The sequence below is a fragment of the Gallinula chloropus genome, assembly GCF_964237585.1.
Source record: "Gallinula chloropus genome assembly, chromosome: 24".
Lineage (NCBI taxonomy): Eukaryota > Metazoa > Chordata > Aves > Gruiformes > Rallidae > Gallinula > Gallinula chloropus.
The window spans coordinates 7,107,071-7,126,829 of record NC_140109.1 but is presented as its reverse complement, the minus strand read 5'-3'; the positions used below and the strand labels follow the sequence as shown (position 1 = coordinate 7,126,829).

General features: G+C 52.1%; 1 protein-coding gene across 3 annotated transcripts in view; it reads right to left on the bottom strand.

Annotated features, from left to right (window-relative positions):
- The window catches only part of PKNOX2 (PBX/knotted 1 homeobox 2), a 116,388-nt gene extending 111,943 nt beyond the window's left edge, over nucleotides 1-4,445 (bottom strand). For 2 of the 3 annotated variants that reach the window (XM_084275038.1, XM_084275040.1), the window contains exon 1: nucleotides 4,382-4,445. The gene's annotated coding sequence lies outside the window, so the exon portion shown is untranslated. The remainder of the gene's footprint in view (nucleotides 1-4,381) is intronic. The other variant, XM_084275039.1, reaches the window with a different exon arrangement.
- Nucleotides 4,446-19,759: the final 15,314 nt, after the last annotated feature.

Below are 19,759 nucleotides of genomic sequence, written 5' to 3'. Positions count from 1 at the left end.
GGTTTTCCCATGGGGGTGACCCAGAGCATCATCAGCTCAGCCTCTGCAAGGCAGGAGGATGATCTAAGCCAGGTCTAAATTCAACCAGGGGTTCAATATTTTAATCTCTTTCCATCTCCCCTTGTAGCAGGGGGGTTAAAACCTCCTTATTTTGTCTACACCTGCCTGCTTTTGCATCACCCTTGTGATGGGCAACCCCACCAACTGACCCTGGGTCACCCCATCCCATCCCATCCCACCCCATCACATCCCACCCCACCCCATCCCATCGCCGGGGCTCATCTTACCCATTAAGCTGAGAAAACAAATTAAGCAAAATTGGAGGCTGGGGGATGCAGCCCCCCTCCCTCCCACCCCCCCAAGTTGTTTTTCCCCATGTCCTCAGGAAATAATCCCCTGGGTTATCCATCACACCATCAGGAATCCAACCACGGGGTGGGAGAGGGATGCGGATGGGGATGCGGCGGCGTGGTCCAGCCTGAGGATGAGGATGCTCAGGACAAAACCACCCCCATCTGTTATTCCTCAGGAAGCCTGCAGGATGCTGTGGAAGGAGGTGAAGTAATTTCAAAGTTCACTGGAAAAGGACCCAAAAAAATTGCCTGAAATCCAAAGCAGCCTCGTTGCAGGGACTTGGTTTACCCATGAGTTGGGGGGGGGGAAAGCAAAGAGCATCTCTCTGATGCTCCAGTGGGAGAAACCCTTCCCCTCCCAACACAACTTCCTGCATCCACTTCAAAAAAGTAATAATAATAATTTTAAAAAAAGGACATTTCCTTAAAATTAAGGCATTTCCTTTAAAAAAAAATAAAGATTTCCCTGAGATATTTCCTTAGGGAAAAAATATTCCCTTATAAAAAGGCAATTCCCATTAAAAAAACCTCATTTCCTTGAAAAAATGCACCCAAAAAAGAGAAAAAATCATTTAATTCAAGAAAAACAAGGGTGAAAAACCTGAAAATGGGTGATTTCCTTAAAAAAAAATTTAATTAATTTCTTTACCTCCCCCCCCTCCCAAAAATGATGGGGGGGGAGAAAAGAAAATGATCCTGCAAGCTGCCCCTGCCCTGATATGGGGGGGTTATATATATATATATATATAAGTATATACACACAATGGGGTTTATATCCCTATCTCATATTAAAATTAAGGGGATTCAAGGACATCCCCCCCCCCAAATGCTGTTGGAGGGGGGTTTGGGGCTGGAAAATGCCTTAAAAAGCCCAATTTGGGGCTGCTGGGGGACACAGCAGCTCCTGCCCCACGCTGCCAGCTCCCCTATTAACCTCTCCCATAATTAGCTGTGAGCAATTAACTTTTGCCCCTAATGAAGGAATCTGAGCGCTGGGAGTTGGATAAAATGGGGAGGGGAGGGGGAAGGGGGGTGTATGGATGGAAAACTAAAGGGGAATCCTCATCCCATCATCCTCCCCCCCACCAATAAAGTGTTATTTCTTAATCCAAACCACCCCAAATCCCACAAACTCACCCAAATCCCCCTCCCCAGCCACACAGGGCTGAGAATGACCCCCCCCCCAAAACATCAGACCCTGAAGTTTTTCAGGGAGCACACAACCCCCCCCAAACAAAACCACCCTCCCCCATACACACCCCCCCACCCCCCTTTTATTCCCCATGATGGGAAGATGCCAAATACGCCGAGTCAGCACTTTTACCACCCGCGACACCCTAAAGTTGCACCCAAAGCCCCACAGCAGGTTCCCACCCCCCCCCCCCACACCACCTTTTGAGGACTTTAAGATTAAATAAGGTTTTTTTTAACCCCCAAAATTAAACCATTTCCACACACACACTATTTTCTGGTTTCCCCCACCCCGCTCCCAGGCAGCTGCCCACCCCCCCCATATCCTGGCCAAAAATAATCCACACACACATATCCCCCTCCCAACCCCCCCCTTAACCCCCCCCCCCCCCTTCTCCTTCCCACTTTCCCTTAATCTAATCTCCCTGGCTGGGAGTTTGAAAATATCCTGCTGGGTTTTGGGTTTCCCGTTACCGGTCGAGCTGGGAGATAGTGGGAAGGAGGGAAAAAGATCCATGGGAAAGGTGAGGAGAGGAGAGGAGGGGGGGGGAAGGTTGGGATGGGGACCCCAAATTGGAAAGAGCCCAAACAAAGGAGGGAGAACCCCTCGAGTTGGGCTGCTTCATCCTATGAGGATGAGGATGAAGGATGGGGGAGCACGAGACACAGATCCCCCCCCCCCTCCTCTGCACCCATCATCTGGCCCAAACTTTTCCTGAGCTGCTGGGCAGAGCTGCCCTCCTGGGGGGTGGGAATACACCAAACCCCATCCAATTAATTGTTAAAGAGTCATAATTATGATTAAAATAGGTCTCCAAGTGGTGGGGTGCTGGGGTGTCCCCCCCCACCCCACAAGCGTCACCTTGTTTTAGGGGTTTCTCAGCACTGAGTCCATCCTGTGGGATGAGCCAGGGGGTTGGGGGGGTCCTGCAGAGCCACCCTTGGGAAAATGGGGTGCAGCAGGAGAAGGGGGGGCATGGGAGGGAAATGGGGTGCATGTGGTGGGGGGTGTTTAACCCCTGGTAGAAGGGCTGAGCTACAGCACCCAGGTGAGGGCCAGGGTTTGGTGCTGGCATCAAGCCCATGTGGGGCCCTGCATGGGTGTCCCGTCCCCCCCCCTCAGTGGGTGCCCAGGGGGTGCTCTGGGAGGGGGATGACCCCGGGGTAAAGGGGTGTCTGGCAAAGCTGAGAGGCTGTGGGCAAAGCTCTTCCCCCTCCCACTGTACACACCCCCCCTCCCAGCTTTGCACTGGTTGGGGGGGGGGGGCAACTTCCCAATGTGCTGGAAGGGGCTGTGACCACCCCTCCCCCAGCTGGGGGGGTCCTGCAACCAGCTGGGGGGGGGGGGGTCCTGCCACTGGCTGGGGGGGTCCTGCAACCAGCTGGGGGGGGGGTCCTGCCACTGGCTGGGGGGGTCCTGCAACCAGCTGGAGGGGGGGGGGTCCTGCCACTGGCTGGGGGGGTCCTGCAACCAGCTGGAGGGGGGGTCCTGCCACTGGCTGGGAGGGTCCTGCAACCAGCTGGAGGGGGGGGGGTCCTGCCACTGGCTGGGGGGGTCCTGCAACCAGCTGGAGGGGGGTGGTCCTGCCACTGGCTGGGGGGGTCCTGCAACCAGCTGGGGGAGGGGGTCCTGCCACTGGCTGGGGGGGTCCTGCAACTCTCTGGGGGGGGTCTGTAAGCAGCTGGTGGAAGGGGGGGGGGGGTCTGCAACTGGCTGGGGATGGGAAGGGGGGGCTGCAAACCCTCCGGAGGGCACTGCAAGCATTAGAGGGGGGGGTGCCTACATCCCCCCCACCCCGGGTTGGGGGGGGGGATTGCAACTGACCGAGGGTCTGCAGAGGGTCGGGGAGGTTGTGAACACAACCAGTTGAGGGGTCTGCAACCTCCTGGGGGGGTCTGCAGCGGGTCCGAGGGGCATTACACCCCCACCCCCCCCCCGGGGGTCTGCAGGGGGCACTGCAATGGGCTGGGGGGTGCCTAATCCCCCCCCCACACTCCTCTCCCCCCCTGTCCGAGGGTATTGCAAGTAGGTTGAGGGTCTGCAACCCCCCCCACCCCCCCCCCAAAAGGGGCACAGCGACCGGCTGAGGGGTCTGCAGCCAGTCCCAGGGCATCGCAACCAGCCAGGGCTGGGGGTACAGCCCCCCCCCGGGGGGGGGGCACCGCGAGGGGATGTACAACCGGCCGGGGAATTTAGGGGGGGGGGATACACGGGGGCCGCCCGCAACCAGCCCGAGGTGGGGGGAGGGTGTGCAACCCGCTTAGGAGCGCTGTAACCCCTCGGGGGACACTGCGACCGGGCAGCGGGGAGTGCACCCGGCTTGGGGGGGCTGCGCAGACCCCCATAACCCCCCCCACCCACCTACACACACTCCGGGGTCACCGCAACCGGCCGGGGAAGGGGGGGGGGGGGGGGGGGGGGGACGGGGAGGGGAGGGGGGGGGGTCACCGCAGAGAACCGCAACGGCGGGGGCAAACCGCAGCCGGCTGGAGGTCAGCCCGGAGGAGAGGGGGGGGGGAAAGGGGGGGGGGGGGGGAACCGGACACCGGGGACGGACACACGCTGCGCCCGAGGCCCGCGCTGCCCCCGAGCCCCGCACCGGGAGGGGAGGCGGCGCAGAACGGCAAGTTACTTCCCGCACCGGAGGGGATGGAGGTTGTTTGGGGGGGGGGGTGGGGGGAGGAGGAAAAGGGGGGGGGTGTTAAGGGGGGGGGGGGGGGTTCGCCGCCGCCGCCACACGTGCCCCGCCGCCGGCCGTGGGGCCGCTTTGTCCGCGGCGCTCGGCGCGGCTCCGCCCGCCCCCGCGCGGCGGCCCCGCCGGTGAGTGACAGCCTACCTGCCCGCCAATCTTCATCACACCCACACCGGCCCTGACAGCGCGGCCGCCGCTTCGCCGCCCGCCCGGCCCCGCCGCGCCGCCGCCGCCGCCGCCGCCGCCGACACCGCCCCGCCCCGCCCCGCCCCCCCTCGCCACAAGCCCCGCCCCCTGCTCCGCTCGTGCACACGCCCCCCCCCACCCCCCCAACCTCAGCACGGGACACGCCCCCCCAACCCCCCCCCCCCCACGCTGACACGCCCCCCCCACCACCCCACTTTGGCGCCACGAACGGCGCCCCCTGCTGGCTGCTGCGCACGCGCTCTGACCTGTCCCCCACCCCCCCCCTCGCCCCTGGGAAGCCCTAAACGGACCCCCCCGCCACACCCCCCCAGCCCTTGTGCCCCACGGTACGTCGGTGTGGTGACCCCATTTGCCCCCCCCCCCCAAATGCATTTGCAGCCCTATAAGCGGTTTTGCCCCCCCACACACACACACGCATTTGCCCCCCCCCAGACACATCTCCCCCTCCCATATTTGCCCCCCCTACACTTGCCCCCCCATATTTCCCCCTTCAGACACATCTCCCCCCACCCACATTTGCCCCCCCTCCCATATTCCCCCCCCTTGAGACACATCCTCCCCAAACACATTTGCCCCCCCCATATTCTCACCTCTTCAGACACATCTCCCCCTCCCATATTTGCCCCCCCTACACTTGCCCCCCTCCCATATTTCCCCCCTTCGGACACATCCCCTCTCCCATATTTCCCCCAACTCCCACATCTGCCCCCCCATATTCCCCTCCTCTTCAGACACATCCCCCCTCCCACATTTGCCCCTCTCCCATATTTCCCCCCTTCAGACACATCTCCCCCCTCTCATATTTGCCCCCCTACATTTGCCCCCCCATATTTTACCCCCCCTTCAGACACATCCCACCCCGTATTTGCCCCCCTCCCACATCTGCTCCCCCATATTCCTCCCCCTTCAGACACATCCCCCCCTCACACATTTGCCCCCCTCCCATATTTCCCCCCTTCAGACACATCTCCCCCCTCTCATATTTGCCCCCCTACATTTGCCCCCCCCATATTTTACCCCCCCTTCAGACACATCCCACCCCGTATTTGCCCCCCTCCCACATCTGCCCCCTATATTCCCCCCTCTTCATACACATCTCCCCCTCCCATATTTGTCCCCCCTACACTTGCCCCCCCGATATTTCCCCCTCTTCAGACACATCCCCCCTCCCATATTTCCCCAACTCCCACATTTGCCCCCCCATATTTCTCCCCCTTCAGACACATCCCCCCCTCACACATTTGTCCCCCTCCCATATTTGTCCCCCCCTCCCATATTTCCCCCCCTTTCAGACACATCCCCCCTCCCACATTTGGCCCCCCATATTCCTCCCCCTTCAGACACATCTCCCCAAACACATTTGCCCCCCCTCCCATATTCCCCCCCCTTGAGACACATCCTCCCCAAACACATTTTCCCCCCTCCCACATTTGCCCCCCCATATTTCCCCCCTTCAGACACATCCCCCTTCCCACATTTCCCCCCCTTCAGACACATCCCCCCCCCCCCATATTTAGGCCCCTCCCAAATTTGCCCCCCCCACATTTCCCCCCCCTTCAAACACACACACCCCCCCCTCCAGGCTCACAGCCCCCTGTGACACTTCACACACACCCCCCCACATCCCCCCCGCAGACAAACACCCCCCCTCCAGTACCACTCCCACACCAAGGCCACCACCCCCCACACCCCCCCTTAAATTTAGGACACCCCAATAAACCCCTCCCTGAGACACCCCCAGGCCTGGGGAGCCTCCTAATTGTTATTAATTAGGGGTGGGGGGGGTTGGTTCCCCCCATCACCCAATTTTGGCAGCCTGATACGTTAACACCCCCCCCCCCCTTTCTCCCAAGGACCTGGAGTCGCGCCCACTGGGACCACTGGGACCAGTAGCCAAATTATCCCCCATTTAAACTCAACCCCCCCTCCAGGGATGGGGTAGGGGGGTGGGTTTTTTTGGGGTGGGCCTGGCTACTCCAGCCAGGTTCGATTCCTCCCAGTTTTTCCACCCCCTTTTCCAAGGTTTGGGGTTGTTTATTATTATTATTATTATTATTATTATTATTATTATTATTATTATTATTATTATTATTATTATTATTATTATTATATTTTATTTTTATTTTGTATTATTATATTTTATTTTAATTTAATTTATTTTATTTATTATTATATTGTTTGAACAGTGATATTATATATTATTATTAATACATTACAATTTATTATTGTTTATTAATACTAATAATGATACTAATAATACTAATAATACTAATAATACTAATAATACTAATACTAATACTGATACTAATAATACTAATACTATTAATACTATTAATACTAATAATACTACTAATAATACTAATACTAATACTAATACTAATACTAATAATAATAATAATAATAATAATAATAATAATAATAATAATACCACCGTTCAAACCCAGAACCGCAGCATTTCCACCCGTTTCCCCAGGAAGATCCTTGGAAGGGAGAGGGAATAACAGGAAAATAACCCCCAGAGTCCTTTTGGGATGGGTCCGATTGGGTTCCAGAGAGTTCCGGGCAATGAGCCATGGGCGAGGGGTGGCCCACGGGGTCAGGGGGTGATGGGAAGGGTGGGAACACCGACCCCTCAAGGTGCTTGGGCCCCATCCCTAAAAGCATGGGGGGAGCTGGGAGGCACCTTCCCTGACACCACCACCCCCCCCCCAAAAAATACAAGAAATCATATTAAAATCATGGGGTTTAAGAAATAATATTAAATAACCTTAATAAATAAACATGAATTGTGTTTATTTATATTAATATAAGTAAATGTATCAATAAACTCATGTATGTCATGAATCAATATTAATTTACTTATTATATCATTATCATTTATAATACTATTATTATATAATATATACTAGATTATAGATTATATGTAATCTAGTATATCTATTATATAATTAATAGATATAATAGATTATATATAATAATCTATTATATATGATCTCTAATTTCCCTTATAATCTATAATATATAATAAAATATAGAATAGAATAGAATAGAATAGAATATATATTATATAATATATATTATAATATAGATTATATAGCATATATTATATAATACATAATATATAATGTATTATATATAATATATAATATATGATATATAATCTATCTATGATATAGAATATATAGATATATCTATGATATATAATATAGAATATATAGATATATATTATATAATCTACATATGTATAATGTATTATATATAATATATAATATCTTATGTAATATATAATATCATGTTATATTACCTATAATCTATAATATAGATTGATCATCTATAATATAGATTTATAATCTATAATCTATAATCTATAAGATTTTTAATAGATTATAGATTATAAATTAAACATTATATATTTTATATTATCTATCATATTATTACATTTTTATGTATTATATAACATATATAATATATAATATAAACATACATAATATATAATAAATATAATAAATATATAATACACATAATAAATATATAATATATAAATGTATATATTATATATAATATAATATAAATATGAAGTTTTATAATAATTATTATATGGATATTGATTTAATGCATTTGTGGAATAAATATCAATGTTCAAAATAATATTGAAATCACTGGATTTAAGAAATAATGTTACATCCTGTTAAACAACGTCGTTAAATCAGTATTAATTGTATTTATTGATATTAATGAATAAAGTGATGTGATAAATATTACTTTTCTTTAGTATATCATTAGTATTTATTATCTTATTAATAAATATTCTTGCTATATCTTTTCTATAATAATATTTTATTAATTTTATTAGTGATATATCTCATCTCTTTTAATTATCCATTAATATATTCCAGATATAAGGATTTATAATTGATTACCAGAGACAGATATTGATTTGATTTATTGATTGATTGATTGGATTGATTTATTAAATCAATATTACTTTAAGAAATGATATTCAAATCCTGGGAGCACAGAGCATCCCCCACCCCACCCCCTGGTCCCTCCCAGAGGTCGGGGCAGTGGTTTATGGCAATTCCTCACCCTGTGAATCAGCTGAGGGGACGGATCCTCCCCCCTGTGTCCCCCCCACTGCTGTTCCCAGGGAGCCAGTGAGGATGAGGAGGGAACGCTGCTGGGGTCAGGGAACAGCATCTCAGGGGGTACAGGAGCTGGAGGAGCAGAGAGGGAGGAATAATGGGGGGAAACCACAGGGCTGCGGGATCACCCCAGGGCTGCGGGATCATCACAGGGCTGGGGGATCACCCCAGGGCTGCAGGATCACCCCAGGGCTGCGGGATCAGCTCAGGGTTAGGGGATCAGCTCAGGGCTGTGGGATCATCTCAGGGCTGTGGGATCACCTCAGGGTTGTGGGATCACCTCAGGGCTGAGGGATCACCTCAGGGTTAGGGGATCACCTCAGGGCTGCAAGATCACCTCAGGGCTGCAAGATCACCTCAGGGCTGGGGGATCGATCGCCTGCGCCCCGTATCTCACCTCACAGATGGGTGATGAGGGCTCCACACACAGGGCAGATTTTCAGTGCCAACACCACACTAAGTGTCCCAATGTCCATTATTTTGGGGCTCTCCCTTCAGCAGTGAGCAGCCTCCACTGGCTCCTCCAGCATCCCAGGTTCACACCTCAAGCATCCCAAATTCACTCCTCCAGCATCCCAGGCTCACTCCTCCAGCATCCCAAATTCACTCCTCCAGCACCCCAAGTTCACTCCTCCAGCATCCCAAATTCACTCCTCCAGCATCCCAGCTTCACTCCTCCAGCATCCCAGGCTCACTCCTCCAGCACCCCAAATTCACTCCTCCATCATCCCAGGCTCATTCCTCCAGCATCCCAAATTCACTCCTCCAGCATCCCAAGTTCACTCCTCCAGCATCCCAGGCTCACTCCTCCAGCATCCCAGGTTCACTCCTCCAGCACCCCACCCTGGCTCCCGGAGCACCCCAGCATCCCCCAGTTCCTGTTGCTGATCCCCAAAGTGATTCCCCAGCTGGATCCAGAAACTCACACTCATCCCTTGGGAAGAACAGCTGGGCCTGGATTTTTCCTCCCACATTCCAAAGCCTCTTCTTCCCTGGAGAGTTTTCCAGAGGTGAGTTAGAATCCCTGGTTTACAAACCCAGTGCCTGGCTTCCCAGTTGAACCAGCTCTGCTTCAACCCCACCCACGTGGTCTTGCTGTCCTTTGAAAGTCTCCCCTGCTCAGTCTTGGGGTTCCCCACCCCCAGAAAACACATCTTCAGGTCACCCCTGGATGGTCTCTTTTGATCAGCTCTCATCCCACCAGCCCTGAGCTCCCAGATCCACAGGACAGGGATGCAGAGCCCGGCTCCCACCAGGGGTTGGGCAGGTACCCCATTTCTCCCTGCCCTGGACCACTCACTGGAGCCTGCACCAGGGATGGAGATGGGACACAGCTGGAAGAGATACCCAGACCCCATAACCCATGAAACCCTTAAACAAGCACTTTACTCCACATGGGGTTTTAGGATGCAGCCTGGGCTTGGCTCCTAAGGTTGAGCCTGGATTAAACCCAGTTTAAGGGCTGTGTTGGGTTGGAGGGGTAAGGTTACTCCTCCAAGTAGTAAGCTCACTGCTTTAGGAGGATGTCCAACCCCCTTGGGTGAGGAAAGTATTCTGAAATAAGGATCCCTACAGAGAATTTGAGACTAGTTTTGGGTCAGATGCTGCTCCAAACTGTCCAGGCTCAGAGTAGCCACCAGCCCATCGTACCTCCAGCTTGGGTCAGGGGACGATGCTCCATCCGAATCACCCAGCCAGATTTAGGTTGGATTTTTCTAAGATATGTAGGACACAGATAATTTCCTTCACCTTTCAAAACCCTCCCCAGCTCTGAGTTTTGAGAAGAGAGGAGGGAAAAAACCAACCATTGTCATCCAGTGCAGCCTTAAAAGGAACAAAACTAAGTGGGGACACGCAGACAGCAGTGGCACTTGCACTGAATCTGGGCTGAAATCCAGGGATCCTTCAAATTTTAACCATTTAACTCAAGGAAGGTTGTCTGTTAAAGGCTATTTTGTGGCACTTGAGATCCCCACTGGATATCACAGAATTACAGGGGTTGGAAGGGACCTCCAGAGCTCATGGGGTCCAACCCCCTGCCAAAGCAGGGTCCCTAGGACAGGGCACACAGGGCGGTGTCCAGACGGGGCTGGAATCTCTCCAGAGAAGGAGACTCCACACCCCCTGGGCAGCCTGTCCCAGGGCTCCCTCACCCTCACTGGGAAGAAGTTCTTCCCCACATTGGTGGGGAACTCCCTGTGCTCCAACTTGAGCCCATCGCCCCTTGTCCTGTCCCCACAGACACTGAGCAGAGGCTGCCCATGTCCCCCGGTGTCCCACCCTTCAGATCTTTATACCCATTGATCAGATCCCCTCTCAGGCTGCTTCTCTCCAGGCTGAACAGCCCCAGCTCACTCAGTCTTTCCTCACAGGGGAGATGCTCCAGGCCCTTCATCCCCTTCGTAGCCTCCTCTGGACTCTCTCCAGGAGATCCCTGGCTGGTTTATCCCAGGGAGCCCAGAACTGGACACAATGCTCCAGGTGGGGCCTGACCAGGGCAGAGCAGAGGGGGAGGATCCCCTCCTGTGACCTGCTGGCCACGCTCCTCTTGCTGCCCCCAGGATCCCATTGTCCTTCTTGGCCCCGGGGCACACTGCTGGCTCATGGCCACCCTGTCACCCACCAGCACCCCCAGGTCCTTCTCCACAGAGCTCCTCTCCAGCAGGTCACCCCCAGCCTGTCCTGATTCCAGCAGTTATTCCTTCCCAGGTGCCAGACTCTCCACTTGCTTTTGTTGAACCTCATTTGATTTCTCCCTGCTCAGCTCTCCAGCCTGGCCAGGTCTTAAATACACTCATTTTCCCCACTTGACTTTCCTGGGAATAAGAAGGGAGTAAACCCAAAAAATGCTTCACGGCGACGCCACGACGGCGTTATCTTTTGAAGCCACCATCTCAGGCACACAAACAGCAGCAAGCAAAGCCCCACGGATCTGACAATTATTACTAGATGAATACACAGGAGAATATAATTAAAGGCTTTATCGATAACCCATAGGCACAAGGAGGTTGTATTAAGGATAAGGGATCGATGCCGGGACGGCTCGATATTCCCAGAGGTTTCCCCATGTGAGATTAAATAAGATTAAAGCTTATTTCTCCTGCAGGATCGATGGATTGATAATAAAGACAGCTAAAGTCAAAAGAAAAGGGAATTTTTTTTCCCCCCCAATGTTGCTGCAAAAAACAGTGGGAAAATACCTGGAAAAATGTGATTTCTCCTCCTGGCTGAGCAGGGGTTAACGATGGCTCAGTAATGATGCCACTTTGGGGTCCTTCCAGAGGGAAAAGTCACTGGATAAATGGCAGGTTATATATATATTTATATATATATATATTTTGATTACAAAATTCTACTGCCAACTTACTCCTTTTAAATGTCTCATTCCCAAGGAGGAATAAGTCTGCTGCTACTCCAGGCTCCCCCCCTGAAAAGCTACTGAGAGCATCCGACTGACTGAGCCTTTCTCAAGCATTCCCAGGATAGTTTAAAAAAAAAAAAGCCCCAAAATAAAAAAAAAAAAAAAAATTAAAAATAAATAAATAAAAAGAGAGGGTTTGGATGTGTAAAGCAACTTACCTCCAGCAAGATTTGGAGTCTGTTTTCCAGAGGCAAGAGCGGCCTGTTGAGATAGGGATGAGCTGGGGCGACGTTCGCCGAGGGGAATGAAAAAATAACCCCTAAATTCTTGTTAAACCACACTGTAAAAATGCTGCTGAAAGGAAAAACCAGGCTGGATTAAGGGGAGAAGGCAGGTAAAGTGATAAAACCTCCCTTGGTTTATGTTTCTCTTTGGATATCCGCAGTGGTTGGGCACCAGGCGGCTGGCGAAGCCGCCGCGGAGGTGCCAAATCTCCCCCCTTTTCAAGTTTGGCTCCACCTGAGAGATGTTCCTTCACCTTGGCTGGGCTTCAGCATCACTTCCCCACCCTCGTCGCGGTTCGGTCCACGATGGGAGTTCAACCTTCACCCGCCGCGCCTCTTCACCAAGCGATGCAGCGCGGTGCCAACCGCCGGCACCGGCCTGGCTACGGAGGAGCCGGCGGAGGGAGAAGTAGGGAGATGGTCACAACTCTTTAAAGATGCAAATTGAGAAGCAGCCATCATAGCAAGAGAGCTCTGTTAATTCTCTTACGAGTATGCAGATTGGGACGCTGCCTTTTCCTAGGCTTATTTGTTTTATTTAGCAATAAATTTAATACTGGCTCCCTGAAGCAAGGAGACAGATGGACTATAAACTCTGCATTTTGAGTAGCTTTACTTCCTTAGGTTAGTGTCAGCTTTGATCTCTCCTGAAATTACATCTAGGAAAGTTTGCAGGGATTGATCTCTGCTTTTTTTTTTACAGCCCTCAGAGACATTTGATTATCATAGAATCCCAGGCTGGTCTGGGTTGGGAGGGACCCCAAGGGTCACAGAGCTCCAAACCCCCTGCCACAGGCAGGGACACCAACCTCCAGGCCTGGAGCTACACAAGGTTGCCCAGGGCCCCAGCCAACCTGGCCTTGAACACCCCCAGGGATGGGGCACCCACCCCCTCTCTGGGCAGCCCCTTCCAGCCCCTCACCACTCTCTCTGCAAAAAACTTCCCCCTAATCTCTCCTCTCACCCTTCCCTCCTCCAGCTTCACTCCAGCCCCCTTGTCCTGCCAGTCTCTGCCCTTGAACAAGCTGATTCCCCTCCTGTTCCTCTGCTCCCTTCAGGGACTGGGAGGCTGCAATGAGGTCCCCCCACAGCCTTCTCTTCTCCAGGCTGAGCCAGCCCAGCTCCCTCAGCCTCTCTCCGTAGGGGAGCTGCTCCTTCTAATTTCTATTTATTTATTTATTATTTGCACAGGTTACCCAAAAGATTCTTAAATACCATTTGAGTGTTTCATGCCCTTGGCTGCTGGAGTTACCTCAGAGACTTGCTGGTGGGAGGGAGAAAACCAAAGCTCTACATAGTATCTCCTCTTTCTCTTTTCCAGAGAGCTCTGTGACCCTTGGGGTCCCTCCCAACCCAGACCAGGCTGTGATTCTATCATACCTGTGCTCCTCCACGTCCCCACCAGCTGAGGCCTTTCGGGGCTTTTCAATGTTTCTCCTCTCACTGGGACGAGATGTTTTTAATTATTTTTTTAAAAACTTTTGTTTTGTTTTGTTTTTAACTTTAAAAGTGACTTCATATCTTCATATCCCACGTTATTATTTGTTGGAAGGTGGCAGGATCTGTTCTGTTTGAAGTCTTCACATCCTCATTTCCCGTCAGGACCATTAAAATTGATTTCCGCCACCAGCAAGAGAAAGATAACCCAAAGTGGGTTCCTGCAAGAGAGAGATGGATCCCCACTGGAGCCATTACAAACCCTCTCCTATTATTTGAATTTTCTTTTCTTAGGGTTTTCTCTTCAGAAAAGGGCGACTTAGCACTTCTCACCCAGGCACATCCTCCAAGAAGTCGGAGAGAACTATTTAACCTCATGTATTTCCACCACAGAAAGAGGACTGGGGGATTTAAATAGCTCTTGTTTATCACCACCACCCTCCCAGAGGTATTTTTAGAGGGGTAATTGGATCCTCCCGACGCCTTCGCTTTGCTTTCTCCGGCTCTGCATCCTCCGACCCCATCCCTGCACCTGTCCCAGTTTGTATCTGAGCAAACCAAAACAGGATGGGTTTTTCTCCTCACGTTAAGCTGGGTGGTTTCCAGTGTTTTCCAGAGGTTTTGCAGAAGGAAAACGAAGGGATTCAAGCTGGAAAATCACCCTCAAGGCATAAAACCTCTGGCCAATGAAACCAGCATGGAAATAACAGGTATGGGGAGCGTATGGTAGTCAGGGATGGACCCGTGCCCACCTTTACCCATCTCTTGAATCAGTGGAACCTAAAATATCCTAAACAGAGATTAAATTAAAATAATTCAAATCAATCCCATACATTTTAAAATAAATTAGAGACATTTCAAAATCAATTAAAGACATTTTAAAAGCAATTCAATCAACGAGAGCCTGAAAATCCTAAATAATCTCTGAAATATGCTAGAACCACCCCAAATTAACAGATAGCATCTTTCCAGGCTGGGAGACCCGGGGTGCCCTGTTACCATCCCACCCCCACGTTGGTTTTCAACAAGCCTCCATAGGCTAATTTATGCAAATGAGGGAGAGGAGGGTGTGGATGGTTCCTATTGCACCATGCGGGTGGGAATGACGGGTTTGTATCAACGCTTGAAGACTCCTCTTCCCCTGGCTGCCTTCCCCGGGCTCCCAATCCATGAGAAGACACCCTAAAAAAGGGGGTCCCCAGCTGGGTCCCCACCATTTAACAGCATCCCCATCCTAAGTCTTAAATACCTTTACAAGAGAGTAATTTAACGCCATCCCCAGCTTAAGCTCCATATCTACCGGGCGTGAAATTAGTTCCAGCAAGCTGCAAATTTGCCTCTAATAAAAATATTTAGCAATTTGCTAGTCTTTAAATCAGGAACAGAATATTTTTCTTGCTTGCATCAACGCCTGTTTCCTTTTCATTCTCAGCTTGGAGCGTCGGGGAGCTCCAGCTGTAAAGCTCCGAGCTTTACGAGGGTGTGAAGAGTTTTAAATCAACTCCCCCAGCGCTTCCAGGAGTTTGATCAGTTAATATCATTTGATATTAGATCCTGCTGGGTCATTTGGAGTGCTGGGATGAGCCAGGCATAGTGGATTTGCAGGTTTTAACCCAAAAAAAAAGGCCATCTCAACTCAAAACCATCCCAGTCACGGGGGGCTGCTCCTCGAGCGGCGTGTTTGCAAAAGAGCTTTGATCCATCTGATCCTGCCTGGCAGCCTTTGAAGGAAGGTGACCTCTCTGCTCTGCCTTGGTCAGGCCCCACCTGGAGTATTGTGTCCAGTTCTGAGCTCCCTGGGATCAAACAGCCAGGGATCTCCTGGAGAGAGTCCAGAGGAGGCTACGAAGGGGATGAAGGGCCTGGAGCATCTCCCCTGTGAGGAAAGGCTGAGGGAGCTGGGGCTGTTCAGCCTGGAGAGAAGCAGCCTGAGAGGGGATCTGAGCAATGGGTATAAAGATCTGAAGGGTGGGACACAGGGGGAAATGGGCAGCCTCTGCTCAGTGTCTGTGGGGACAGGACAAGGGGTGATGGGCTCAAGTTGGAGCACAGGGAGTTCCCCACCAATCTGGGGAAGAACTTCTTCCCAGTGAGGGTGAGGGAGCCCTGGGACAGGCTGCCCAGGGGGTGTGGAGTCTCCTTCTCTGGAGAGATTCCAGCCCTGTCTGGACACCGCCCTGTGTGCCCTGTCCTAGGGACCCTGCTTTGGCAGGGGGTTGGACCCCATGAGCTCTGGAGGTCCCTTCCCACCCCTATGGTTCTATGATTCTGTGATTCCATCCTCCCAGGCCAAGTGTTTCATTAGCCTCAGTGCTAATTGCTCCTCCCTGCCAAAGCCATTTCATCCACTGTTGAAATCAGGATCTTTTTTCATACTTTTGCCAAGAAACACCCCAACCTTTCCCAAGGCAAAACACACCTGTGGTGATGAAGCATCTTTCAAATCGCTCCAGGACAGGACAGCAACTCCCATCCCTCGGCAACCACCTGAATTATTTGTGTCCAAATACACCCTTTGCATTGGGTTTTACTGGTTCTTGAGCATCTCCTCCACAGAAAGCAGAGTTTTGCTTGAGACCTTTCCCAGTAAAGGCTTTACATTAACCTTGGCTATTGATATCAAATACATTGGACTTGGAATTAAGCACCCCATTGTTTGGCATCGGTTTGATGTGCCCTGTCCCTGCCTGGATGCAAACATCACGTGGTACAAGTCAAAAGTCTCAGAGAAACCTGGATCTGGAACAGCAGCAAACTTCCCCACAGCAGCTGCTGGGGAAAAAAACCTCCCACAAATATGAAGGGTCCCCCAGAGCCAAACAATCATTGCAAACAAGGCCAACACCCTCATTTTCCACTGCTTTCCTATATTTTTAAGTCACCCTAAAAATCCCACCAAGATGTCTATGCCCCAGCTTTTGGGTAGGTAAATGGCACAACTTCCCCCCCAAACAAAATCTGGGGGACCCCTGAGCGAAGAGGACTTAATTCCACAGAGGTTTTTTCCAGTGGTTGGGATGGGAATGTGGAGTAAGGTGCTTGCACAAGGGTTTCATGGGTTATGGAGTCCTGATACCTCTTCTGGTTGAGTACCACCTCCATCCCTGGGTTGCAGGCTCCGGTGAGGGGAGGAGGGTCACTACACATGACACACCCAAACCCACAAACCAACTCTTTCAGGACAGCAAATCCCTGCTGAGGCATTTCCAATACACTGGGGGGAAGCGAGGTAGGGAAGAGGATGGTTAGTATGATGAGTTGGAGAAGTTTCTAAGGAAGGTCGAGTGAATTGGGATGCTGGGCATCATTTCATCTCCAAACCTTAGTGCTTAAGATACCACCAGCCCAACTATGCTGGATACAATGGATGGGATTAAAATCAACAAGCATCATGGTTAAAACCTGCTGGATGAGGTTGCTGGGGCATAGATCAGATTTATTCTTGGACCTCTGGCTACGTATCTGGGACACGGCGCGATCCAGCGATGGGTCTGATAGCTGGATGACTCAAACTATTTGCTGCAACCTCTTGAACTTGCTTAATGTCATCACTGCTGGCGTCAGGAAACTACTTCCAAGAGGAGAGGAAGGAGTTGATAAATGGGGAGAAGACCCAGTTGGTATGGGATGGAAAGCCAAAGGATGGAAGAGGAATGGAAGAAAGAGAAGAGTCTCCATGAAAACAGGGCTATGGGGAAGAAATTTAGGGGTCCAAAAATGCTAAAAACCACCCAGGAGAACAGAGGAAAGTAACAGGAGTGAACACATCATTTCTGATTGCCAACAGGAGCGGGAAGAACAGGGAATAACGTTGGGAAAACGATGGAGAAAATGGACACCATCAATATGGGGGGGAATAAACCCCTCTCTGGTGGGATTTAACAGCACGAGACGGCGCGGGGAGGAATCAAACATCCCCTCCTAACGCATTGGCAGGCGGCTCCTGCTCGATGCCAAGAAAAGGCAGGTGTCAGAGACAGCTTCGTGCTCTGCTCGTCCAACCAGGGGTTGGTGTCACGCTGGCAACTCTGACTTCAGGGCAGGGAAAGGCAGGTCGGCGCCGCGCGGCCTCATTAGTCGCCATTTTATTCCTCCCATTCGAAGGAATCGGCAGCCCCGCAAGGTCTGATGCAGAGCGTCCCCTGACTTGGAGCAGCTGAGAGGAAATAAAGTGAATCCACCAAGGATTTTGCTTTATATTTGTGTTGACTTTGTCACAGTGTTGCCTGGCTGGGTCCTGGTGGAGAAGGGGGGGTGGTGCAGGGGTGGCTGCTGCAAGGAGCAGCCAGCAGCTCTCTGCAGCCCCGCAGAGCAAACACCGGCCGGCTCCAGGCCGGAGTCGCTGCTGCCCAAGGCCCAGCCCATCAGCCATGGGCACAGCGCCTCTGGGAGCCACAGTGAGGAGAGAAAAACCCACCAGCAGCCGCTTTGTGCCCCCAGAGAAGGGAGTGGGAAGGTGGGAGGAGCTGTGCAGGCACCAAGGGCAGGGAAGGGGGGGAGGAGGTGCCCCAGGTGTCAGAGAGAAAGATGCCCATGGAGGAACGCATGGAGAAACCCATGGGGGAGCGGGTGTCTCCCCACAGCCCAGGGACAAGGCCCAGACCCCCCCTGCAGCCTGTGGAGAGGCCCCACACTGGAGCAGGGGCAGACAGACAGGAGATGCTGTGACCCACATTGGAGCAAGACCCTGCCAGCACCTGCAGCCCTTGGACAGAGACAGAGACACAGAGATGAGCGAGGGACAGTTTGCTGGGGGGAGGCTGGTGACCCTGTGGAAGACTGGGACTGAGAGACACTGTGACTGATGGCTGCACCCATAGCAGTGACCCACACCGGGGTGGCTGGGGAAGAGCTGAAGCCCTGTGAAGAAGTTCGTGGAGGACTGACTGTCGTGAGTGGGACCCCACGGTGCAGCAGGGGAAGGGTGTGAGAAATGCCCCTACACACACTAAGGAGGAAAACATCTCATGAGGAACTGACCCAAACCCCCATTCCCCAGTCCCTGCCCCTCCCTGTGCCACAATGGGGGGGAAGAAGGGAGCGAAATCCTGACTGGAGTGCAGTCTGCTGAGAAGGGAGGGGTGGGGGGAAGGTGCTTTAAGATCTGGTCACACTTCTCATCACCCAACTCTGGTGTCACTGGGGTTACAGGGCAGGGTCATTAGAGAGTTTTCTGTCCTTTATTCCCTGTTGAGTCTGTCCTGCCCATGATGCTGACTGCAGAATGAGCTCTCCCTGTCCTTATCTCCACTCCTGAGCTTCTCAATAGGTATTTTCTCCCCTGTCCAGCTGAAAAGGGGGGTGACAGAGTGACTTTGGTGGGACACCCATGGGGGCTGTCCCTGAGGCAAAGCCCCATGTCTGGGGCCACGGGACACCCATGGGGGCTGTCCCTGAGGCAAAGCCCCATCCCAGGGCCATGGGGCACCCATGGGGGCTGTCCCTGAGGCAAAGCCCCATCCCAAGGCCATGGGGCACCCATGGGGGCTGTCCCTGAGGCAAAGCCCCATGTCTGCAGCCATGGGACACCCATGGGGGCTGTCCCTGAGGCAAAGCCCCATGTCTGGGGCCATGGGGCACCCATGGGGGCTGTCCCTGAGGCAAAGCCCCATGTCTGGGGCCACGGGACACCCATGGGGGCTGTCCCTGAGGCAAAGACCCATCCCAAGGCCATGGGGCACCCATGGGGGCTGTCCCTGAGGCAAAGCCCCATCCCAAGGCCATGGGGCACCCATGGGGGCTGTCCCTGAGGCAAAGCCCCATGTCTGCAGCCATGGGGCACCCATGGGGGCTGTCCCTGAGGCAAAGCCCCATGTCTGGGGCCATGGGGCACCCATAGGGGCTGTCCCTGAGGCAAAGCCCCATCCCAAGGCCATGGGGCACCCATGGGGTCTGTCCCTGAGGCAAAGCCCCATCCCAAGGCCATGGGGCACCCATGGGGGCTGTCCCTGAGGCAAAGCCCCATGTCCAGGGCCATGGGGCACCCATGGGGGCTGTCCCTGAGGCAAAGCCCCATGTCTGCAGCCACGGGACACCCATGGGGGCTGTCCCTGAGGCAAAGCCCCATCCCAAGGCCATGGGGCACCCATGG